Consider the following 7,125-nt stretch of genomic DNA (forward strand, 5'->3'; position numbering starts at 1 on the left):
AAGCTTTTGCTTTCTTTGTTTAATTATTTTGCTAATTTTTGCATGTAGATGACAGATGGCTTCAAGGAAGGGACAAGTGGAAGAAGGTTGAGGCAACCATGGACAAGTGGTGAGTGGCATTTTCCCTTGTCCGGTTCTCTCCTCCCCCCCTTTTTTCGGTTGATAGCTTTGAGGTTCCTTGGGCCTGCTTGGGCCCGAAAAATTTGAGGCCAAAAGTCCAAACTCAAAGGCCCATGGTCTTTAAAATATAAGCCCATAATTATGAAGCACTTTGTTTTTCTAAATGAATCAATTTATATTCCAATAATTCAATTACTTCAAGAACAAATGTATAGCCGAAATTCTTGCATGCAGTCCAACTCCTCAAAATTTTATTGTTAAATTTCAGCATGCATGTTCCTCACGCATGATAGAATTCCATCCCTTCGAATCTAAAATAAAAATATTAGCCGATCAAAGTCCAAAGATTTTCTTTTGTTGCACAGTCGATCGGTCCATTGCTAAACATATCATATCAATCCAACAAATAAACAAATACGGATTACTGCCCGTAATTGATACCAATGCCATAGTTCGATGATACTTCTATCGATTGGTCATGACCATCACCTATCCGAGGATTCGTTGAAATTCTTGGTTGCCACATCCCGATTCTCTCTAGAATCTCAAACGGACCTACGTACCTCGGACTCAGCTTTCATTTCTTGCCAAAGCACAAAGTACCCCTCATTGGTGATACTTTCAGAAAAATGTGATCATCAACTTAGAATTCCAATGGTCTCCGGCGTTTATCTGTGTAACTCTTTTGTCGGCTCTGAGCGGTCTTTAGTCTACCTCTGATAACTGCAACTGCATCCACTAACTGCTCAACCAGCTCTGGGCATGTGATCTTTCTTTCACTGACTTCATCCCAACATATTGGTGTTCTACACGCTTTGCCATACAATGCTTCGAAGGGAGTCATCTGAATACTCTGCTGATAACTATTGTTGTAGGTGAACTTGACGAGATGAAGTTGTTCTTCCCAACCTTCGTTGAAATCTAGCACGCAAGCTCACAGCATGTCTTTGAGGATTTGAATTGTCCTCTCAGACTGGCCATCCGTCTAAGGATGATATGCCGTACTGTACTGCAGATTTGTACCTTATGTAGATGAACTATCTAACGCACGTATAACTCTGCGTATCTATCCAAACTAAGGTCCTTTCGTACTGCAATGAAGTGAGCCCACTTTGTCAATCTGTCGACCACTACCCAAAATTGAATCGTTTCCAATTTGACTCCTCGGTAAATTGGTCACAAAATCTATCATGATATGTTCCCATTTCCACTCTGGGATCTCGAGAGGTTGCAGAAGTCCTCCCGGCTTGCAATGGTGAACCTTCACTTGCTGATACATCAAACACTTAGTGACATGCTTGGCAATGTCTGCCTTCATACCAGATCACTAATAGTGTTGATGCGAATTTTGATACATCTTCGTATTGCCAGGATGAATGCTGTAGCTACTACGATGAGCTTTTGATAAGATCTCCTCTCTAAGCTCTACATCGTCAGGTACAACTAAACGTCCTCGGAACTTCAGTGTTCCCTCATCATAAACCTGAAAAGTCACCTTTTCTTTTATCAGTATCCTCTCGTAGAACCTTCTGGACATCTGGGTCTGTCGACTAAAGTAATTTGATCCTGATCTGGACATCCAGCTCAATTCTAAGGGTGGCCATAAGATTTGAAAGGTGACTTACTTCAAACTTGAACACCGAATCTCGAGCTCTTTTGGTTAAATTCCACTCTTTAACCAACATGTGAGCAACTGAAGATTTCCAGCTCAAAGTGTCGACAACCCTATCCACCTTCCCAAGGTGATATAGAATATCACAATCGTAGTCCTTTAGTAGTTCCATCCATCGACGCTGTCTCATGTTCAACTCCTTCTGAGAGAATAGATACTTGAGACTTTGATGATCAGTGAAGATTTGGAATTTTTCTCCACACAAGTAATGTCTCCAAATCTTTAGAGTGAAAATGATTGCTGTGAGTTCTAAGTCATGCGTCGAGTAATTCTGCTCATGCGGTCTCAACTGACGGGAGGCATACGCAACAACCCTACCATGTTGCATTAGCATGCAACCCAGTTCCTGAACGACGCATCACTGTAGATCTCATATCCTCCAGGACCAGATGGAATGGTTAGTATAGGTGCAGTAGTCAGCTTTTGCTTAAGCTCTTGGAAACTACGCTCGCACTTGTTTATCCACACAAACTTCTCTTCTTTCTTCAATAGTCGAGTCAATGGTGACGATAATGCTAAGAATCCCTCTACGAACCTTCTGTAGTAACCTGCCAAACCTAGAAAACTTATGATTTCTGTCATTGTAGTCGGTCTTGGCCAGTTGATCACTGCTTCAGTCTTGGACGGGTCCACGGAGATTCCTTTGCCTGAAATCACGTGACCGAAGAAAGCAACACGAGTCAACCAAAACTCGCACTTACTAAACTTGGCATACAACTGATGAACCCTCAGAGTTTGCAGTACCAATCTCAGATGACTTTCATGCTCTTCATCACTCCTTGAATATACCAGAATATCATCGATGAACATGATCACAAATTGATCCAGGTATTCCTTCAACACTCGGTTCATCAGATCCATGAAAGCAACTGGAGCATTCGTCAACCCGAACAGCATCACAGTATACTCATAATGACCATATCGAGTACGAAATGCTGACTTCGGTATGTCTTCCTTCTTGATCCTCAGTTGATGATATCTTGTCCTCAAGTCGATTTTAGAAAATATCGACGCCCTTTGCAACTGATCGAACAAGTCGTCGATCCTCAAGAGTGGATACTAGTTCTTCATTGTCACTTAATTGAGTTGATGATAGTCGATGCACAAACGCAACGAACCATCCTTCCTTTTCACGGACAGAACCGGTGCTCCCCAAGGTAATGCACTAGGATGTATAAATCTCTTATCTAACAATTCTTGTATTTGCACCTTCAGTTCCTTCAACTTTGATAGTGCCATCCGGTAAGGAGCCTTAGAGATTGGCTCTGTCCCTGGTGCTAACTCAATCACGAACTCGATTTCTCTTTCTGGTGGCAATCTTGGCAATTCCTTTGAAAATACATCTGGAAATTCTTGCACCACTTAGATATCTTTAATCTTTAGCTCCTCAACCGTTGTATCCACAACGGTTGCTGGGTAACTTTGACACCTCTCGTCCAACAAACGGGTTGCTTCAAGCGACGAGATCAATGTAATTGAGGGTCTCCCTCAACTTCCAACAAACTCGAAACTCTCACCCACTAACGGGTTAAACCGAATCGCTTTACGATAGCAGTCCATCTTAGCTCGTTGCTTAGGGAGCCAGTCCATGCCAATTATTAAATTAAAGTCATACATGGCTAAGATTAATAAGTCTATTTTCCCCTTTCTCTCACCAATCGCTAACTTGCAACCAGAGCAACCCAATGCAGATAACACCTATCCTTTAATGGTGTAGATATGCTAATAACCATTGACTCTAGTAACTCAAGACATAATCCTATCAGTTTAACATATTGCTCGGTAATAAAAGGATGAGTTGCTCCAGGGTCGAATAAAGCATAAGCAGCGTGGTCGTTCAGTGAAATCGTACCTGTAATCACATCAGGCACATCCTCAGCCTGACCTCGGGTGATGGCATACATTGTTCCCTGAGCTGGGGGTCTCATCTGTCCACCTTGCGGTGCGTTCTATGGCGCGTACCCTCTGATCTATCCCAACGGTGGCAGTGGCGGTAACTGCGGTTATCCTCTTGGTCGTCTAGGACAATCTCTAGCTATGTGACCCTATTGGCCACACTCATAACAAACGCCCATCCTTCGAGGGCATAGGGCCGTACCATGTCACCTTCCACAAAAGTGACATAGGCCATTCTGACTTGGCCCTGATTTTCTAATTCCACCTTTCCTGTTGGGCGGAACATGGAACTTTCCTCTGATCATGGGTGTGACATCCTGAATTTTTCACTTCTGCTTTCAATTAAATTAATCGGGCATTTCATCGACGCGCCTATATGGCTATTCTCAGAGCCGATCACTCTTGAGATAACTAGACTATCTGGGGAAGCCATTAAGGAATTTTAATGCAACAGACTTGAGGATTCGACCAGGAATCGGCTACTCAATCGTGCTCATCTTTAGAGACCATTACGGCACAGTTAAAAATCAATTAGAGATAAGAGATAGGTTGGTTTGACTGAGATGTGTGGCTAAACGTGGGTGACTCCCCTAAATTGGAAAATTCTCGTCAGCCGGCACTAGACTGATTTTTCTATCGTTTTGGTACCCTATTTCCGTATTTGAATTTTTGATATTTTCACGACAACCGAGAGTTGCCAATGTGTCAAGTGGGTTCATTGTGGCTTGAAGAAAATCGACCACAGGTCATTTGCACTAAAAATTTCTGAAAGCTGCCTGGTAGCCTAGGTTACGCTAAAAACACGCCAGAGTGAAATTAACTGTGAATTTGAATCTAATTTCAGAAATTGAAAGTTCTATCATGTTACAAATCATTTTAGGAACGTTGACTCAGTCTCCAAAGATTTTTTTTTTTTGCAAATCGAGACTTTTTGGGAAAAAGTCGTTGTAGGGCCGTTTTTGTTCGTAATTCTTCGTCGTGGGATCGTTTTGATCGCGCATTTGGGAAGCAAGATGGTTCAATTGGTGAGGAAAATACCAATTTGATTATTGACTCGACAATTTAATTTTTAGAGACCAAATTGGATTAATTCGAGGAGGATTGAGTGCCCAATGGAAAAGAAACCAAGCCAAATTCGTGTGCCCCCATCACCCATGACGTTTGGACCATCTTAGGCTTCTAAAAGTGAGCATTGGCGGCTGAATTTGGGCAATGGAAGTCAGCTGGTGGATGGGAATGGTCAAGGGGACCAAAAAAAGATAATAAGGCCAAGGTAGGCTGCTTGGTTCCCTCATCTCTTCCCTTTTTTCCCTCTATTGGTCGATCGCCCCTCCTCCCTCTTGTTTGCGCCGTTTCAAGCCCTTAGCCGCAGAAGCCAGCCGTGAGCTGCCGCCCGTTGTCGTGAGCCGCCCCTCGTCTTCACCCGCGCGTGCCTTCCATCTCAGCCACGCCCCCACCATCTAGCCTTGCTGTCTCATCCCGAGCAGCGTCCTAGAATCCCCTCCCGTGGCCATCGGACCTCCTTGCACCACCACACCGCTGTTGTGTTGCTACTGTGAGCCGCCCCTCGTCTTCACCCGCGCGTGCCTTCCGTCTTAGCCACGTCCCCTACCATCCAGAATTGCTGTCTCAGCCCGAGCAGCGTCCCAGAATCCCCTCTCGTGGCCGTCGGACCTCCTTGCACCACCACACTGCCGTTGTGTTGCTACTGTGAGCCCACCAAACGTTGCTACAGCCCCACCGATTCTTGTCTCGCCCAATCAGCCTCGGACCAGCCACCTTTCAGCCCCCATCAATGAGCAAAAGAGTGGGTTTCTAGCAGCATCTTTGGCCAGTTTTGGCCCGCTTCTCGGCCCCGAAAGCTAGGCCCACTCTGGAGAGAGTTGATCTCCATCGCGTCCCCGTTGAATTGAACCGAGCAGTTCGATTATCAAGTGAGTTTAACTCACCAATCCTCACTTAGTAGGTTAATGATACTTAAGGGTTGTTTAGTTTAGACTAAGATTGGTTTAGTCGATAATTAGAACGGTTTAGTGAATTAGTTAATTATTGATCCATGTTAGGTGGTTAGTTTTATGTAATTAGCAAGTAAATAGGCTATAATATTTATTTAACGAGTCTTGAAATTTTTCCAAGCCCGTTCCGACATATAATTAGGCTTTATGGGCCTAAGTATGCATTTTTGGTATTTATTGGCATTATTTAATTAATTTCCGTAATTAATTAATTAATTAATTATTTTCCGGAAATTAGATTGGGATAGCCGATGACTGAAATTTTATGCTGATTGCAATGACTTGATCTGTTTATTTAATCGAGCTTTAATTTGTGCTAATTGTGTGTGATTTGTATTTTACGAATTTATTCCTAAAATTAATTATTTTCAGTCATTAATTTAAAATTAATCAAGCGTGGTTCACAATGCCAAAAATATTTTGGTGGACCATATGAAATGGTGGGAAGTTCAAAAGTGAAAATCTTGTAATTTGGCTAAGGTCGGTTATGTACCCACACACATGTATTTTATCGAGTATGATAAAAGTGGTAAATTGAATTGATTGTATGGTTCAGGATGATATATTATATTGGCCTGCGGGCGATATGTCAGCTTAGATTACGAGCAGTATACCGGTATACTATATTAACCTACGGGCTTTGATATGTTAGCTTAGGGAGAGCAGTATACCTTATCAGCTTAGTGAGAGCAATATTATTAGCTTAGAAGGAGCATTATTAGTGTGCTATATCAACCCGATGGTTCGATATGTCAGCTTAAATTGAGAGCAGTACACTATTTATTAGCTTAGCGCGAGCTATACTATCTATATATCAGCTTAGAGCGAGTAGTCCTAATATGATTGGACTTATAGATAATATTGAATGGGCTGACCAAGAGGGTCGTGATGACATGTAATCGATAGGGTCAATTGATCGATGATTCGATCTGAGTGCTGAATTTAATGTGATTCAATGATTGGATGAATTGAACTGACTTGCAGGAAGGAACAGAGGCAAAGGTAAGAACTTCGACTCGTGTTTGTGCTTAGGCAGCCCTTAGGTCGTATTTTCTTCCTAATCGAGTCTTAGGGGGTAGAACTCGCTGAGACGTTGTCTCACCCCGATGTGGGATAACAATTTTTAGGTCCTTAGATGGTGTTGGCGAAGGATCGGGAGCCTCGGAGTTTAAGAGGTGAAGCCCGAAGAATCGGCGATCTTGTCCGGCTAGCTAGTCGTAGGACAATTCTCTTTTGTTGGGAGCCGATCCCTTTTGTAAACCTTTGTGTATGGACCTGTGTGTTTATAAAAAGGTATTTTGTGAAAAATTGATCCTACTTTCTTATCCCATTGTTTTGTTGTTTGGGGATTATTTATATACTTCCGCATGCGTAATAAAAAGAATGCATCGGCGATGCCTCCTGGGATGTCGCTATTCAATC

Source organism: Eucalyptus grandis, chromosome 8, assembly GCF_016545825.1.
Source record: "Eucalyptus grandis isolate ANBG69807.140 chromosome 8, ASM1654582v1, whole genome shotgun sequence".
Lineage (NCBI taxonomy): Eukaryota > Viridiplantae > Streptophyta > Magnoliopsida > Myrtales > Myrtaceae > Eucalyptus > Eucalyptus grandis.